Below are 19,357 nucleotides of genomic sequence, written 5' to 3'. Positions count from 1 at the left end.
CTGTTAATTTTTAGTTAAAGATCCCACAGACTCATCACCCGCACTGTGGCAGGGCAGGACAGTGGGCAGAGACTCAGGGGAGGGAAATGCCCCCAGGCAGTGCCCAGGGCACAGAAATTCTGCAATCCCAGCCCTCCCCAGGCTGATCTGGCCCAGCAGCTCTCGTGGAGCTCATGGGAAGAGGAAAAGCCTCCCTGGCTGTCCTGGAAGGTCTCCATGCAGGATGAGGGGTTGATGGCTCAGGGTGAAGTCAAATATCATCCTGTACAGCTGAGAACAGGGAAATACTTTGATGATATTTGTCTTCCACTTGGAGAGCTTTTTGGTGAGTGGAACAAGCCCCAGTTGTGCCCCATTCCATCACATTTCAAAGTCACAAACCAAATTAATTAGGGAGATCGTGGCACCTCCTCCTTAATCTCATTAGCAAAGACTAATGGCTACAGAATCAATTATTCCATACAGATTACTGCCTCAACACCACCAGCCTCTGCATCACACGGGCTCATTCTGAATTTAAATTCTGTTGTAATTTACTCCACTAGTTTAATTACAACCCTTAATTAAGTCCCTTCTTTAATCAACTGTATAGCTGTGTCCATTCATGTATGGCAGCATATAAAATAAAAAACAAAGAACAAATAACAAAGCCATGGGTCCAGCACCAGAGCTGTGCCAGGACTTGGTTGGCCCCAACCTCTGCTCCAGGAACTGCAACCATTCCTTCCTTTGAAATGCCCACAGTGAGCTCCTAACAAACACAAAGAAACACACACTTTTACCCAAGGTTTACAAAGCCATGATTCAATGTTCATTTTGCAGTTCCTGCAAATCCAGTGGATTTGTGATTACACTGACACCCTTCATTGTTTACTCTTCTGTTAGCTCAGCGTCTGGGGGTCTGCAGGTGCTGTATTTTCCAAAATAGAGAATTTCATTTCCAAAGCAATAATTGAGATTTTCCAGCTTCACTCTCCTCTACTATCACAAACAGTTTGCATTTCCTTCCAATGCAGTATGGGAGTAACAAGTTTCTCCATTGGGCTCCACACATTCCTACTTTTGTTTTTTTTGCTGATTTTTTTTCCAGAATGGTAAAAAAAAAATCTTATCATTTCCTGATAAAGAACCCAAGTGGGTTTTTTCTTCAGTTCTACCTTTCATATTCTCATGCATAACTGATAAAACTATCCAGTGACTTTTCTTTAAGATCTACTAGAACAAATGCACCAAAAGGGAATTAGCCACAAAAATGAGAAAAGCCAACACCCTCTCTGTATGCAAATTTCTTCTCTTAAATACAAAAAATGAGACCATGGGAATCCTATTTCAGTGAGCAAATTAACAAAAGGTCAGAAAGCTTGATCTTTGTCACTGGTGTACTCTGTCTGAAAGCTGAACTGCCATTTAAATATTCATAAGGGAGAGCTGTAATTGCAGGTTGAGAGCTCTGTGTGCGCAGGAGAGGAAACTGAAAATATTCATGACATGGGAGATATTCCACCAAAGGAAAATGCAGGTGAAGGAAAGGAGCCCTAACCTGGAATTTCAGTAATTTATGAAGTGTCCTAAAGCCTTTCACTTTTGGGGTCTGCAATGGGACACAGGCAGAGGAGGGAAATTCAGCCTTCACCAGCCACTGGAAACAGAGGGAAAAAGTGGTTCCAAATGATGGCAGGAGCACAGGCAGTGCACAGAACCATGTTCCATTTATGAATATTTTTTATGAAATAAAAAGGAACAAAGGAGGAGCAGCAGCTGCAGAGACGTGCAGGTGGAGAAGCAGACAGAGATGTGCAGCCCTGCTGCAGCTGTGAGCTGGGCTTGCCCCCAGCAGCAGCACCAGAGCCCCCTCCCAGCAGATTGAGGGTTCCCCCACATCATCTTCCTGCCTGGTTTTAGTGCCTCCAACTAAACTAAATTCACACTTCTCCCTGTAGTTTGATACCCAGTTCAGTGAAGTTTCTGCTCAAGTTATTCTGTTTGGCAGCGCAGGAAGCTCAGAGATTTCCCAGCCAATTCTTCCTGCACAAAGCCCAGACAATACCCGTGGTCCTCTCTGCATCCTCCACCTGCGCTCCCTGCGGGCCCAAAAGTGCTTTTCACACCCGGGAAATGTTCTCCTTTTGGCCACAAGGAAATTCCCTCCAGGCACGGGAAGCCCCAGCCCAGAGCTGCTCAGAATGCACAGCAAAGGGCAGCACAGCAAATCCCACAGGTGAGATCACATTCTGAGAGGAAAATGCTCTAAGAGCTGCCTTGCCATAGCCTGGAGGCTTCAAGGGAAGTAATTACAGGATAAATAAAACCTGAACTCTATCACCAATACACACAGTGAGCTCGATAGGAATCCTTCTGAGCCATCAGAAAAGAAAGAGTGTTTGGCTTTCCAGAAAGGATAACTACCTGCAGGGTCCCTGCCCAGTGATCATACTGAGGTTCTGAAAGCAAGCTGCCCCTGGAAAATGGAAAGCGGGCTCCAAAAGAAAGATTCACAGCTCCTTGCTAAATAATTCTTGGAAGCATGTAACAAAAGATGCTCATTGGTTAGACAAGGCAACATCCCAAAATACTCCACTGATGACACCTGGTGGAGTTGCACAGGGCTCTCTGTCAGCTCCTGAACACATTTCAGACTGCAGGTACCAAACCGTGGGACAGTGGTCATGGCAGTGGAGTTCAACTCTGAATTAATTGGATGTTTTCAAAATGATATCATGTTCCTCCCATCCCAACAGCACCTGTGCCAGCTGTGCCCAACCCCAGGCTGCTCTGAACATCCATTATCCATGATCCAGCATTTCAGATGGGGCTGTGGGGCAGTAAGAGATTGCCCTGGCAGGTTCCTGGCTGGAGCATCCATTCAGGGCACGTCCACTCTGGGCCTTCAGCTGCACAGGGCACCCCAAAATCGGGGCACCCCAAAATCGGGGCTCCAGGCTCACAGAACTCACAGAACTCGGGGTTCCAGGCTCACAGAGCTCACAGAACTCGGGGTTCCAGGCTCACAGAACTCGGGGTTCCAGGCTCACAAAGCTCAAGGCTCCAGAGTCACAGAGCTCGGGGTTCCACACTCACAAAACTCTGGGGTCCCAGACCTCAGCAGCTCTGCCCTGCTGAAGGGAACTCTCAGGGCTCATCGGGCAGAGCCCATGGAAGGGAGAGGTGTCCTGGAGGGGGACAGACAGACAGACAGACAGAGATGCCTGTGCTCCCTGAGGCTCTGGGCTAGCAGAACCTGCCACCCACACCCCTGATGCTCTGTCCAAGGTGGCATTCCTGCATTTCACCTGAATTTCAGTCCTGAATTCCATCCCAGAGCCCGCCCCGCAGTGCAGGCGGGCAGGACAGAGCTCAGGGCCAGCTGGGGCAGGAAGTGACCCGGACCTGGAGCTCCAACCTGCAGATTCCCTTTCTCCTGCTGAGCCCCAGCTCTGGGCACAGACAGCATCTCCGCTCTGAAATGTCCTGACACGTTTCCTGGGACAGAGGAAGGTTGCTGCCTTTAATAATCTTGTTTTCCCCCAGCTGGGGCTGCCAGTGAAACCACCCTGGTGGCTGTCAGCTCTTTCACAGCATCCAGAATAAATGAGTAAGATGTGTTTGTCACCAGACAAAAACATCCTTGTGTCTCTGTTCCAGCATCCTCCCAGTATCAGCCAGACTGAACAATTCCCACCACGACAGCAAAGAGGAAACACTGCTGAAAATGCAAAGTTGAGCTTGTGGCTAATTATACAGAGCCAGCTTTGGTGAATGGTGGTCTTGATTGTGAATGGGAAGATTGTTGATTTGATTTTTTAATAAATAAATTTAAAAATTAGAGCTCACTTGTCACTTGCAGCTCAAAGTAAGAAAGAACAATAGGCAGCACTGGAGGCTGTCCAGGCATGCAATCCCAGCCCTGGAACAGAAACACCCAGAGCCTGCATCACCAGAATGATAAAACAAATGCAGAATGAATTGACAAGAAAAAAGCCCTGATAAGCAATAAAATGCTCACACCAACCAATGGAAAACACTGCAGAAAAAGTATGATTTACTTTGATTTGATAAGTGAATTATGTGGCAAAGTGAGGTGTTTCCTTCAAAAATCAGCTAAGGACTGGGCTTTTGGGTTTTTTTCTTTTTTTTCTTTTTTTTTTTTTTACTTTTTTAATTGGAAAAATAAAATCTTCACCAACTATATTAACTATCTATCTATCTATATATATAACAAATTATATTAAAATCTATATTTTCCAGAGTTTTCCACCCTTTTTTCCATTAAGGTCCCCATGGCTCTGTGCTCCCTCTCTGTGAAGCAGACACTGGAACCTCCTTGGCACACAAACTCCACCAGTGAAACTCCACAGAACCCAGCCCTGCTGGGAGCTGCACTGAGCCAGCTCCTGCCTGCAAAAGCCTCCTCTCCCTCCTGCATCCTGCCCTCAATTCCCCTCCTCTGCAGCCACTATCACACTGCCTGCCCTGGCAGTTTAAGAGCTTCTCCACTGCTCTGATTCTCACAGTGGCTCTGCCTGGAGCTGACACCAATTCTGCAAATCACTGCAGTCTGGAGGGCTCCCATATTTTTAGCTACTGTGCCAAATTGCTCTGAATCTAATTAGTCAAACACCTATCTGCAGAAATCTATCCCAAATTCAGAGTGAGAGTCTGCTGTCAAAGTTGTAATGATAAATTCAAAGCAGCTTTGGTACCTTCTGGGCAGGAAGCTCTGATGCAAGTGACTCATGTTGCTGTGTCAATCTGAAACCACTTCTGGCTGAAAGCCTCAGAAAGCAGAGTATGCAGAAGGTGCCAATAGATCCTGTGGCCAGAGCAAGAAATGGGATTCTTGGGCAAAACACAAATCTGGCTATTAGAGGGAATAATTGCTTTATTTAGTGCTCTTTAACACTGATATCAAACTTACAAGGATAAGCTAAGATAAAGAGGCAAGAGAGACGTCCATTCTACTGAGATTTCTTCCACAAAGTATCAAATAATTTACCACATTTACAAATTTAAAGAAGGTTATTGAGCATTTCTGGCTGGTTTCTGCATTTTATTCATGCTGCAAATATTGGCACCCTCTGTGTCCTGGGAAGGGGGGTAAGAGATCCCTCCTGTGCTCAGACCCATCCTGCACAGGCTGAAGGAAGCTTTGCACCGACCCTCAGCTCAAATCTGGATAAACCTCCTGGCTAAGGGAAGAAACCTTAATGAACACCAGATACCCATTAATGCTGAATCTCCTAGAATGTTCTCTCTAAATAGTAAGATTTATATCTTAAAATCTCATCTATTACCCCAGACTTCAGGTTCCTCAAAAGCACACAGGATGAGGCAAAGCTGCCACAGCTGCAGCCCCATCAGCAAAGCTTTTACACCCCAGTTTTTAGCCACATGTGTGAAAAGCCACGTGTCACTCTGCAGGAGCTCCATATAGTACATACAATTAACACATAAATACATTACCTGCCTTTTCCATGGGGCTGCTGATTTTTGTGCAAATGAATTATCTATTGGCCAGACCAGTTCTTCTTTCACTTCACACATGTAACCAATATATTTCTTACTGGAATTATCCCACAGTGATACTACCACAAGTCTAAGGAGAATCAGGCCTTTAAGCCCTAAGTATTATCAACATAAAATGCAAATCCTTTAAAAAGGATTTGAGGTGACTTTTTATGAGAAAACGACAGTCAGGAAAATGTCTGACTGCCTCTGACATAAAAAACAGGACAAGAGCTGAAGATTCATCTCTGTGAAGAAATCTGAAACCCAAATGAAGCCAGAACTGATCTGATAGCAGCTGCTGTCTCTCAATAGCCAAACCATCCTGCACTGAAATTCTCCTTCTGGCAGCACAGAAGCCTCATTCTGGCAAAAACAGAGCTCCCCTGGCGAGGGCATCAAGCAGCATCTTGAGCCTGTCTTGCACAGCCCAGGGTCTGTGCACCCTGCCCAAGAGCAGCCCTGGGAACGATTCTGGCAAAAAGGAACAATTCTGGCAAAAAGGAACAATTCTATGCAGAGAGCAGAATAATTCTGAGCAAAAAGGAATAATTCTGGGTAAAGAGCAGAACCATTCTGGGCAAAGAGCAGAACCATTCTGGGCAAAAGGGAACGATTCTGGGCAAAAGGGAACGATTCTGGGCAGAGAGCAGAACAATTCTGGGCAGAGAGCAGAACCATTCTGGACAAAAAGGAACAATTCTGGGCAAAAAGGAACCATTCTGGGCAAAAAGGAACAATTCTGGGCAAAGAGCAGAACCATTCTGGGCAGAGAGCAGAACCATTCTGGGCAGAGAGCAGAACCATTCTGGGCAAAGAGGAGCCATTCTGGGCAAAAAGGAGCCATTCTGTTCCTCTGCCTCCCTCAGCAGCCAGCACAGGGCTGCTCTGATCACTGTAAGCGATGTCACACCGGACTGAAGGGAGCTGCCAAGGCAGAGTGGATCCTGCAGGGAGGGAGCGTTTCCTGCCAGCCCGGCTGTGCCAGGCCCTGCCCAGCTCCGCAGGCTCTGCTCCGTGCCAGGTGAGCAGCCCTGCAGGCACTAATGGCCCATCACAGCTCAGCTCAGCCCCTGGACAGGAGCCAGGCCCTGCTATGCCCACACCGAGCTCCACTCTCCTGGCCCAGCCCTCTGCAGAAACACAGCTCCCTTTAGGCAGTGAGGATCTGGGATCAGCTACATGGAAATCGTCAATGATGCATCAACATTTTCTTAGCATCAACCATTTTTCAACGTGCGCTGCAGTTACTGAGGTTAAAGATGCTCATAATTAAAAATGAATCCTTTTGTTATACAAAATCGACAATATAAATCTTCATGGGATTATTTTGGTTCTCATTAGAGGTGTATAAACTCGAGTTGTCTGGGCCCTCTGACACTCAGTGAAGAAACGGGCACTGCAGGGTGTAATTTATATCCCCTCTAAGACAGGTACCAAAACCAGAAAGCTTTCTTTCTCCATCTGACTTTTGTAAGTTATTACTGCCCAAGCATTGGTCATGGCCCCTGTGATGGTGCTAAAGCTGCCCCTTTCTGGCCAGCCAACAGCAAATTTACCTTGGCCTCCCACCTGCTCTTCTCATGTACAGAAGAGTCATTTAGAGCTCACCCAGACTGCACACACCTGTGTGGGACTGTGCTGGAACTGCTGCTGCCTCCTGCCCTTCTCCAGGGCAGCTCTTTGAATAAGGGCAGGTTAAATAACTGAATCACCACAGGCCCAGAACCAAGCCCAGGAAGTGAGAATCAATTTACTCTGACTTTCCTATGAAGATGTATGAAGATTGGTTAAAGGATTTTCTGTGTTCTCCATCTGCATCCTGCATCAGCAGAAGGGTGGAACTGCTGATATGCAAGTCACATCCACCTTCCTCTTTGATCCACTTAATCAAAGTGAGATTCCTTGCAATTTCCTGCCTTCCATCTTTGAAGGCATGTGGTCACTTTGAAGATTCCTTGAAGCTTGCAGTATTTCTCCTTGTCACTAAATTCTGTGTCCCCTGGATATCTTACTCCCTTATCAGTGCCAGTGTAAGTTGTCAATACACACCTGTATGCAACCATTGGAATTGTACACAAACATTGGAATTCATCCTTCCAGCTGAAAATAAACCCCAAACCCCGCACCAGCACAGCTCCTGCAGGTGTGTACCTTGCATGTTCTGCTGGCAGCTCAGATAAGCACTGAGGGAAGCCAAGGGAGCTCCAGACAGGGAAGGTCACTGGTGCTGTGCTGTGGCTGGGCTCTGCACACCCCTGGGCCCCTGCCAGCCTGACTCCTGCCATGCTCTAATACCTGCAGCTGACTGATGACATTAATAAACTCCCAGAGAGACAGCACACTAAATTCCAGCCACTGTTCATGCAGGAAGAGAATGGATGTCTTTAATGTCTTTACATACACTTTCTCTTCTAAACCCCAGGAATGAAAAAGGCAAACCCTGGCCTGATTTTCCCCAAAAGAACTCTTCCTTAGGAACCTCCAGCAACCTCCTGATTCTCAGCAGGGCTTTTAGGACCAGGAGAATTCCCTCTCAGCTGAACAAAGAATTTTCTCTTTATTTTTAAGGTGGTTGCTGAAGCCCAGCCAGACAGATGCTGTGCAAAGGCCTCACTAAAGCTTTTGGCATTTCTGAGCTGCTTTTGGCATTTCTGAGCATTTCCCTCATCCTGGCAACCTCTGGGTGCTTGAACCAGAGCACTCAGCACTCAGCCTGTGCCTGAGTCAGCATTACTGATGAAATCAGACCTACCTTGTCATTTTGTCACTATTAGACAACAAAGGAAAAGCTCTTTTAGTGTTTCATAACATAAGCTTCCCAAATTCCTGGTTTATTCATACAGCCCTTTCTTCTCCTTGTTCCAGTTCCAGCTCATCCTTCCTGAACACAAAACCTACACTGACACAAAAAGCCAAAGCTTTAAGGTGTGTTTTGAGAATTCCACTCTCTTTGTAAATGGTTTTAATAATTGATGATGGAAATAATGGAGCTTGTTTGTCACACCTCTCAGAGTGGGATATTGTGATATTTCCCCTGAAGTATTTACTTGCTGGTTTTATTATTTATGTAGTAGTGGTCTATTATCAATCCAACAATGATGGATAGTGATAGTGAACATTCCTGTGGGGCTTCATCCCTAAAGCAGCTTTGATGGAAGTATGAAAATCCAAAAGCATTTTCCCATGCACACTTGTGCTGAATGCAGCAGTGGGACTTGGTGCACATGAGGAGATTTACCACAGATCTGAGCAAGACACTCTGCACCAACCCGTCATGAAAGAAACCCACTGCAGCCTTGAAGTTATTCCAATAAATTATAAATTCTGATAATAGGAGTGCCATGGGCCTTGAAAGCACTGCACCTCACAGGCATGCATTATTCTGCCTAGTTAATGCCAGCAATTATACTTTTAATGAATGTTGCAGGGAACAAAAACTAAATAGTGCTACATGCCTCAAATCTGCATTTCCTAACAGCCATGACTGCTATGAAAATTCTGTTCTCGTGGCAATTGTTACACAGCACAAAGCAAATCTCATTTTTACCCTGAGGCAATGTGGTGCAAGGACAGTCCCGTTCTGCTTACTCGTGAGTTCAGCTTGGAAGGGGAGCACTCCACAAATGACAAGCTTTGAAAAGCTAAACTGTGATGCATTGCTGAGGACAAAGCCAGTACCAGAGACAAGCAATTAATAAATGAGCAAAACTCACCAGGTTTAACAAAGAGCACTTCTGAACTCCCATTTACCAAATGATTTTAAGAAGCAAGTCCAGACAGACAACATCAACCTTTTAATCCTCAGTTTTGCACTCCACCTTCTCACTGGGTGTTTCTCAAACCTCTCCATCTCTTCCGTCCTTTTCCAGTGGCCTGGGGAATCCTGCAGGATCTGACCTCACTTCCAGGGAAGCCCTCAGAGCTGAAGGGGCAAACCAGGCTGGTAAAACCCCGAAGAGGACACCAGGGCAGGTGGGTACTTAGCCCAGACCCCTTTCCTGGTCCTTCCTGTCACTCTTTCAAACACCAGTTTCCAATTCACTGCCGCCAATTCCACCTTCACATCGCAGTGATAACCCAGGGAAACTCCTGTTTCTTAGTTACAGCAAATCAGAGGGAGGAAACATCCTTCCCAACAGCAGCACGGGCCCTTGATGCTATTAGATAGAGGGACACGAAAAATCAACGCTCTGACTGAATGTTCTGGTAGCTTTTATGTGCCAGACTAAATTTTGGTTACAGGAAGCACAAGGGGTGAGAGGGGAAAGGCAGCACAGCTGAGAGGGCTCAGGCCTGGGGCAGGGAGGGAGGAGAAGGATTTGTTCTGTTCTCTAAATCCTTCTGTCTTATTTTAGACAAGAAAAAAATGTGTGTTTACAACACTTTTATCATTATGTTATAAAAATAGCAGCAGCTTTAAGCTTCATACACTTCATTTCCTTGTAACAGTATTTGCAGAAATCAGACAGACATTTTTCAAAAGGGAAGATAGGCTGCAAGCTGAGCACAGGGTTTGGGGGTTATGATAATTAATAACTACCAATATCCAAGGTGGCCAAGCTCTCCCTTGCCTGGAGCTGCTGGGATCAGTACCCAGAGCCACTGGGCAGGGCTGCTCCACTGTGGCTGCACCAGAAAGGTCACCCTGGGAGCTCTGGAAAGGCTGGAGGGAGGCCGGGGCTCACTGGGGCCACCAGAGCTGGGACACTGCTGTGGCACCAGCTGCCCTAAAGGCAGGTTTCCCTTTCAAACACAGAAACATCAGCTGTACCCACCTGCCCTACCAAAACCCCATAAAGCTGCTTTACAGCTGCCCCTTTGTTGTGATTCCAGCTCATCCAGGAGCCTCCAACAATGGTGACACAGCAGCAGGAACTGTGCTCCACCTTCACAACAAACCAGAGCTACCGAAATCACACACGGGAAATACATTTATACAGAAGGTTTAAGGCTGTTGAACAGAGACCCTTCCAGAGAGACATTTATAGTTCTGTACACACAGCAGGTGAACAGGCAGCCCTTGGAGTGCACAAACTGGCTCGAGCCACCCTGATTTATGACAGTAGTAATTTTTTTAAAGATTAATACATTTGCAGGCTCATTACCATGAGTAGCACATGGCCAGTTAATTTAAAATGAAACAAAAAAAAAAAGTCTGGTTTTAGAAGATCAATACTTCCCCCTCCTCCCTTCTTATACAACATTTAATTAAGAGAAGCAATACAATGGACAAATGTTAGAGCAGGTTCTGCAAACAATACCCATGGATTTCCATTGGCCCTGCTGAGTGACCCTGGGCAAATAAACCCGAGGCACACTGAAAATTTCCCACCTGCAAGCCAGCCAGAATGATAGCAAACCATCATTGTTAAGCACTCAGTGAAGAGTTTTCTCACTGAAAAGTGCTATTGCAGACTAAGGGCTTCTCTAGACAAAATGTATTTCAATACTGGATTATAAGGCCTGATATTCTCAAAAAAAACCCAAAAACAAAACCCCAACACACAAAATTTCGTCCAGTCCTTCCTCATTCCCAACCACAACTCTCACTCCAGCCCGCAGCAGCTCAGTGAGCCCTGAGCCCTGGCAGCAGGCGAGGAGAGTGAGGCAGAGACGCCCTGGGGGTGATCAGAGAGCACGGTCAGAGCCACAGACGGACGGACAGACAGACAGACGGACAAACGGAAAAACGCACAGACAGGACAAACGCACAGACAGGACAAATGGACAGATGGACAGACGCGCAGACGGGACAGACACGCAGACGAATGGACCGACTCACAGACGGACAGACAGGACTCAGCCTGCGAGGCCATGCCCTGGCCAGGAAGCCAAAATAGGATTTGTTTCCTCCAGGGCCCAGGCTGGTCCCTCCATGGAGGGCTCAAACTGCACCAGAGAGGGGATAAGGATGGATAAGGGTCTATAAAGGTGTAGAAGGGTGTATTGAAGATGTATAAAGGTGTACAAGGGTGCATTAAAGATATATAAGGGTGTATTAAGGATGTATTAAAGGTGTATTAAGGGTGTGTAAGGACGTGCAAGGGCATATAAAGGTGCATAAAGGTGTACAAGGGTGTATTAAATGTATATAAGGGTGGATTAAGAGTATATAAAGAGTGTACAAGGGTGCACGAGGGTGCACAAAGGGTGTTTGGGGCACCAGGAGTGTGAACTGTGTGTGCACTGTGCCCAGGAGGTGGCCCTGGCCTGCAGGAGGGAGGCAGAGCTCTCACCCTGTGAGTGGACACGCTGCTGCCATTTACAAAAGGCTCCTTCAGCAAACCAGAGCCTAATGAATTAGCAAGCATTAAAAATTGATGGTCCCTACACAGCATTTCTGAAAGCTGTATTGATTCATGTTTTCATTCTGCAGAAAGCACCAGGGCCCAACTGGGATCTGGGGGGACACACGGGGAGGTTTCCTGTGCTCGGGTCCCTTCAGAGCTGCATGGGCAGAGCTCTCAGCAGGGCACAGGGGCTCCTGAATGCTGCATTTCACGTGGATTCCATCATCACCGGGCAGGGCAGGGAGGTTACAGCCAGCCCTGCCTGCACAGCATCCCTGCCAGGGAACACGACTGACCTGGCAGCCCGGGGCACAAAGCTTGTGCCAGAACAAACCCTGCACAAGATTTCTGCAGTCAGCCCACATAAAAAACCTGCTCAGGCTCCAGACAGAGCCTTATGTCAGGCCCAGTATGACACAAGCACATTTTCCCCAACTACTTAAAGGTTATGTAATGGAGATCTGCAGAGCATTAGCTGTCACATGACAGCCCCACTAAGATTCCAAACTGCCACCTACCAAATTTAATTAGCAAGCAGTAAAGAAGGGAGAAGGGAAGGAAGGCACTCCTGCACTGGCAGGGAACGCTCCTGAGGCTCTGAACTCCAGCTCTGGGGGCAGGCAGGTGGGGAGAGCAGCGAGTCAGGCTTAGCCAGGAGGGGGAACTGGGAATGCCACAGAGCAGGGGAATGCAGGGCACAGGGGCCAGAGCCTGCAGTGCTGTGACAGGCACAGCTGAGAGCTCCTTGCCCTGAATTCTGAGCACCAGCAGCCTCTGACCCTGACCCCAAGCCTGACCCTGACCCAGCTCCATCCCTCTTCCCCAGCCCTCTTCCCCAAACCCAGGGCCCCTGTGCTGGGTTTGTTTCCCCCTGGCACAGACCTGTAGAAATCCTGCCTGATGAACACCAGAGACCCCTCACAGTGAGAGGGGCAGGGCTCTCACTGCATTTCCCATGGTTTTCCATACAGGAGTAACCGTGGTGTCCCATACAGGCCAAAAGGCACCTCGGTATCCCATACAGGACTAACAAAGAGCATTTTCAGCTCTGTGAGAAGGAGGTACAGAAATATTCAGCAGGAACTGAATAGGTAAAGTGACAGAATAAATGCCCTGTTCTGGAGGAATTTAGCCTTGATGTAGGATTTTTCTAAGCCAACCCTAAACAGGGTTACCTGCCTCAAGAAAGGCTTGTTTTCCTTTCAAAGCTGGCAAGAGTTGGAGGTATAATTGTAATTTTTTCCATCACACATTCAAAGTAAAAACTTGATGAGGCTGTCTATAAAAGTGATTGATGCTCCTCAGTGAAAGAAAATCAATCAGCCCAGTTCTGGGGTGGTGGAGCATGGAAGGCAAGGGGGGCATTGAGGGCTGCCCTGCAGCTCCCTGTGCTCACACCAAACCCTGAGGAGGAGGGGCTGCTGCAGGGTGGTCCCCAAAGGAAACTGGAGAAGGTTTCTGCTGGCTGTGGGATGGGAGCAGGGAGTCTGTGCCAGGCTGTGATTCCCTCAGGAACAGCTGCCCTGCTGCTGATCCGCCAGCCCTGGGCACAGCAGCGCCTGCTGCTCTACAGACCCAGCCTGCGTGGAACACAAAGCTTTATGACAATTATATATCTTTTACAAAAGCAAAAATCAACCCTCCTGTCCCATTCCCTGTGCCCTGACACTGCACTGTAAATGCTTCCACCAAACCACTGCCACCAGCAGGGGAATGAGGCTCTTCACTCCAGCCTGGACAGACCCACCAGCACCACAGGGAATCCAGCTGACCAAATGCTATTCCAGAAACCCCAGAACAAATTCAAACTCTTCTGGCACTCAGCAGTATTCTTCTATAGATCAACAACACACTATGCAGGCTGTCAAGTGATTTATAAGTAGCATCTAGAAGCCTCTGCTGGGATTCAGCATCCTGATGGAGAAAACAGTATTTGGTCTGAAAATCTCATTTCCTGAGCAGATAAAATAAATAGAATGTAGTGGAAAGAGAGTTCATCATTATTCCCACTTACAGAAGGAGAACAGAGCCCAGGAGATGCTGAATGCTTTGCTCAGGGCCATTCACAGAACCTGTGGCAGAGCTGGAAGCCCCACTCTGATTTCCTATCAAGCACCAGAGCAGGAGCCAAAGTGTGGAGCCAGGAGCCTTTGGAGCACTCAGTTCCTCACAAGATCCCAGCCACAGGGGTTTACAGCCCCCATTTACAGGATGGACACAGCTGCACACATCAGTCACCAGCATGGCTGCAGTGAGGGAGAAGCCTCAGTGCCCACTCAGGCTGCAGCCCCCAGCAGCTGCAGGGCCAGGGCACCCCTGCCCCTGCCCCGAGCCCCTGGCTGGGGCCTTTCCTCCATCCTGAGCCCCCTGCCCAGAGCCCCTGGCTGGGGCCTTTCCTCCATCCTGAGCCCCCTGCCCCTGCCCCGAGCCCCTGGCTGGGGCCTTTCCTCCATCCTGAGCCCCCTGCCCAGAGCCCCTGGCTGGGGCCTTTCCTCCATCCTGAGCCCCCTGCCCCTGCCCCGAGCCCCTGGCTGGGGCCTTTCCTCCATCCTGAGCCCCCCTGCCCCTGCCCCGAGCCCCTGGCTGGGGCCTTTTCTCCATCCTGAGCCCCCCTGCCCCAAGCCCCCCACAGCCTGGCTCGAGCCCTTTTCTCACCACGAGTGTGCTGGTGCTCACAGGGGTCTGAGGATGAGGGGAGAGACGAGGATCTGACTCCATGTTTCAGAAGGCTTGATTTGTTATTTTATGATGTATATTACATTAAAACTATACTAAAAGAATAGAAGAAAGGATTTCATCAGAAGGCTGGCTAAGAATAGAATAGGAAAGAATGATACCAAAGGCTTGTGTGTTGGACAGAGTGTCTGAGCCAGCTGGGCTGTGATTGGCCATGAATTAGAAACAACCACATGAGCCCAATCCCAGATGCACCTGTTGCATTCCACAGCAGCAGATAACCATTGGTTACATTTTGTTCCTGAGGCCTCTCAGCTTCTCAGGAGGAAAAATCCTAAGGAAAGATTTTCCATAAAAGATGTCTGTGACAACTGAGCAGCCCTGCCCTGCCCAGAGCCCTTTTCCCCATCACTGAGCAGCCCTGCCCTGCCCAGGGCCCATTGCTGGAGCCCTTTTCCCCAGCACAGAGCCCAGACTGGGTCCATGGCACCCTGCTTGGGAGCAGCTGCATTCCCCAGCGCTGTGGCTACACTCCAGTTCTATTTTTATTCCTGATATTGGGATATATTTTTCAATTCTAACAGCAAGTGCTGCTCTAACACAGGAAATGCTGCTGTCAGCAGCACTCTGTGACAATCCTCATCTGTGCTGGGCAGGCATCTTCCACAGAACATCAACAGTCACAGTGATCACCAGGTGCTCTCCAGAAAACCTGAACAGATTTCAGTTCCTTGGTCCTGTGCACAGAGACTTTCCAAACACCAGAGAGGAGCTCATGTCTGCACAGCTTGACACGCTATCAGAATGGGATGTACAGGCTGTGAAAGGGGGAAACAAAGGATCTACACAAAACTCCAGTTAGTCAGAACCTTTTGCTGAATAATAACCCAAAAATAAGTCCCAGGAAAGAGTCGTGACTAACAGACATTTCAGCTGCTGTGAGTTATCTCCGAGCAGTGAGGAGGGCCCGAAACAGTTTCAGTGAAATGACAAACAGCCCTGACTGTCAAACCACGCTGCATTCAACATGAATATTGAAGGAGGGACATGCCCAGACAGCTTCTCCTTACAGAGCAAAGTCAGCCCGATTTTGGGTATTTAACTCTGACCTGTGCTGGGGTGTTTGACACACAGAAAGGAAACCCCCCAACACCCGAGGATGTTAATTACCCGCTGATCACAGGCTCCTCACTTCTCTTGTGGCAGCCAGAAAGGCTCAGGGGCTGTGACAAGAGCACCGTTGTGCTGGATGTTGATTTAAGGCTCAGTGTCCCACAGCTGCCAAAGGGCAGAGCTCACACACTCAGGTGTGTGCACGCCTAACACCTCACATCTGAACCAGAGACACATCTGTAAAGTTTGGGCAGATGCAAAAGTGCATCCACGGCTTGTACAGGTGTGGATAGACAGATTTGTTTGTGCAGAAATACAACCACAGCCTGTACAGGTATGGATGGACAGATTTGTTTGTGCAGAAATACAACCACAGCCTGTACAGGTATGGATGGACAGATTTGTTTGTGCAGATGCAGAAATACATCCACAGCTTGTACAGGTATGGATGGACAGGTAAGGATGCACAGATTTGTTTATGCAGATGCCAAGAACATCCACAGCTTGCACAGGCACGGGACTGGTCACATCTACAGAGAGATGCTTCAGGTCTCTGAGCTTGCAGTTGTCAGTTAACTAAAGCAGCACTTAGCAGCTATTCAGACCATTTCCATGCAGAAATCTGTGCCAGGCCCTGCCCCCTATTTTGTTCCACCTCACTCTTCCTACCCCTAAAACCCACGTGCTGTTTTAGAGCTGTAACTTGGTTCTAATTCTAGAAATTTCAACACCTGCCTGTCTCAAAAAGGTGCTCCAGGTAGAGACAAATCCATCAGGCTGGGTGTAATAGCAGAGCCCCTCTGTTCTGTGCCTCTAGCATGCAGCCATGCTGTATTTTAGCAGGCTGGAGCTCATTCAGGTACCTGAGCAGGGAAACCAGGGCTGCTCTCCAGCCTGCAGACAGCAGGGCCTCTTCACTGGATTCATTTAGAACTGGTCTTTCCCCTTCTAAAAAGAAAACAAGCTGCACAGAGCCACTGACCAGGACCATCAGATCAGAAAGGAACAACAAAGAGGCACCTAAAGAAACCCCAACCTCCTTGAAGGTACTAGAATAGCACAAATATGTTTCAAAGGCTGTCTACAGTGCTGAGTCCTGGCTGACATCTCCAACATCTGATCTGAATTACCTTCTTCTTTGTCAGCTGGGCAGACTTGAAAGCCCTCCTCTAATAAAAATGTAACACCTACCCATCAAAAACACCAAAATACAAAGTGACTACAGCAACTTTCTTATCAGTGCCATATCCTGCTATTTTTTATCCTATTGGCTTTATGGGGATGCTGTATCTTCCCCTCTGCTGCTCGGTCTGTGTTTCAGTATTTCTGAAATACAGTATTGGTCTGTATTTCAGTATTTCCTGCTGTTTTCTTAAGGCCCTCTTCTATCTTGCCAAGCAATAGTCCTTGTTTTTGTTTGGATGATATCAATCATGGTATTCTTCCCCCGTCACAGAATACTTGGTGCAATTCCTAACGTTACAACCAGTGGCTTTGAATGTAGGTATTTCTTCAAAATATACCCAATCCCTTAAGGAGCAGACTCTGTATTTACCAAGTGCGGTGCCAAGGCTCACTCGTAAGTGATTCTGCTGAGTTATTTCATGTACAAACCCAGCATCACTACCTGCGCTGGACAGAACGGCCCAGGCAGTGTTTTACACTAAAAAACCGGGCAGCGGTAGCTTCAGAAAGAAAAAGCAAAGCTGAAAGGTGCCCTGAGGGTCTCCTCAGGCGCTAAGGCCGTGCACAGCTGTAATGTCGACCATCACATCACCGTGGCAAAGACACACCCCCGAGCCCAGCAGGAGCCAGTGTGGGGAGAGTTCACAAAACCCCGCAGTGCCCCGGAGCGCTGAGCACAGCCCGCACGCTAATTCACCGGTATTGACGGAAATGTGCAATAATACATGGCATTATTCTGTCCTACGTGCTGGTCTGCAGGGCAGACATCCCCCAGTCCCGTTATCTCTGGTGTCCATGCATCTGTCCGTATCTATGTGCAAATCTCGCCGTTCCGAGGGACAAGGATGAGGTATTTAGTCGCAATTGGTCCGGTTTAGCCTCAGATGCCAGACAAATGGCACGTATTCGCAGGGCTGCGCGGAGGAGCGGCCGCGATGACTTTGCCATGACACGACAATCCACATTTGCAAAGCAAACACATTCCGGGAGCAGCACCGTGCCTGGGGCCGGGGGCAGGGACAGCCACCACCAGCTCTGCCCACAGACACCAACGGAGCAGAAACACAGCCACAGACCTGCCAAAATGGCTTTTGTTTCATCGGAAACCCTACAAGCGACTGGGAAATGACATCAGATTAAACATCAGTCGCAGGGAGGATGGAATAATCTAGCAAGAGTTTAATCCCTTTACCTAGTGCTCGTGCACGATGCACATTTTATTATTCAGAGCAGCACCTAGCAGGGAGGATGCAGTGAAGGGCATCGCCGAAAATGCTGCAGAATAATAAAGTTTGCCTGCCTGCGATGCGAGTTACCGATGCCGGAAGGGGACTGTCCCCCCGCATCCCCATCCCCGTCCCTGTTACCGTCCCCATCCCGTCCCCACGGGCCCCAGAGCAGCCGCGGCCGTTCCCGGGAGCGATCCCCGCGTACCTGCGCTCAGGCGGTGCCGAGGGCGAGCGGGATCCTGCGGGAGCGGAGCGGGGCCGGGCAGCAGCAGCAGCAGCTCCGGTGTCGGAGGGAGCGGAGCGGGGCCGCGCAGGAGCTCCGGTGTCCGCAGCAGCAGCAGATCCCGGTGTCGGAGCAGCTCCGGGGCCGAGAAGGAGCTCAGGCTGTCGGCGGCAGCCGCAGCTCCGCTGTCGGAGCGGCTCCGGGCCGGGCAGGAGCTCCGGTGTCGGCAGCCGCAGCTCGGGTGTCGGCAGCAGCAGATCCGGGTGTCGGAGGGAGCGGAGCGGGGCCGGGCCGGCGGCGGCTCCGGTGTCGGTGACAGCGGCTCCGGTGTCCGCAGCAGCCGCAGCAGCTCCCGGTGTCGGAGCAGCTCCAGGCCGGGCAGGAGCTCAGGCTGTCGGCAGCAGCCGCAGCTCCGCTGTCGGAGCCGCTCCGGTCCAGCAGCAGCAGCCGCAGCTCCGGCGGCGCTCGGCGCTCGGGGCCGGCGCTTCACGGGCGCGCCGCGGGCGGGCAGGCGCGGAGCCGAGCGAGCATCATCGCCGTGCCGGCCGCCCCGAGCCTATGAGGCTCTCGCAGCCGCCCAAGATGGCTCTGACGGCTCTGCCGGTGCCCGCGGCGCTCACATGGCCCGGGCCGGGCCGGGCCGGCGCGCCCGGGAGCGGCTGCGGGCAGAGCCCGGGGCTGCGCTAGCGCAGGAGCCGCCACTGCTGCCTCGGCTCTGGCCCTGCTGGCACGGACCAATGAACTGAGCACGCCAGCCCAGCCGTGGGGCTTTTCCGCCGCCCCGCCTGCCCAATGGAGGCGCAGGAGCGCCGGTGCAGAAGGGAATTAAGGCGGATTACCTGGAGCATCCCCAGCGTTCTGCCGCTCCTCTTGCCGGGAAAACGGGGGGCACCGCATTCCCACAGAGCTTCCGAGGTGCGACAACATCTCCAGAGGCAGAGGGAGATGCTCTAAGGAGATACGGGAACAGATTGTCAATAAATCAAATTTTAGAAACCCAGCTTCAGTTGTTTTTCTCATTGTTTCTTGCTCCTTGTTTCTCCTGAGCACAGGTGATCCGAGTGACAGAATCTGATCACTTTGGGAGTGCATTCACTACAACACAACTGAATTCCGCAGGCTGGTGAAGGTTAAAT

General features: G+C 49.5%; 1 protein-coding gene across 11 annotated transcripts in view; it reads right to left on the bottom strand.

The window, feature by feature from the left end:
* Positions 1-18,987, bottom strand: part of RIMBP2 (RIMS binding protein 2) — an 86,765-nt gene extending 67,778 nt beyond the window's left edge. For 3 of the 11 annotated variants that reach the window (XM_071444925.1, XM_071444927.1, XM_071444926.1), the window contains exon 1: positions 18,204-18,985. The gene's annotated coding sequence lies outside the window, so the exon portion shown is untranslated. Of the gene's footprint in view, positions 1-18,203 lie in introns of all 11 variants that reach the window. The other 8 variants (XM_071444934.1, XM_071444935.1, XM_071444936.1 and 5 more) reach the window with 5 other exon arrangements.
* Between the last annotated feature and the right edge of the window lie 370 nt (positions 18,988-19,357).

This window comes from Agelaius tricolor, unplaced genomic scaffold (assembly GCF_023055355.1).
Source record: "Agelaius tricolor isolate 1412-34295 unplaced genomic scaffold, bAgeTri1.0.p SCAF_20, whole genome shotgun sequence".
NCBI lineage: Eukaryota > Metazoa > Chordata > Aves > Passeriformes > Icteridae > Agelaius > Agelaius tricolor.
This window is presented reverse-complemented; position numbering and strand designations above follow the sequence as displayed.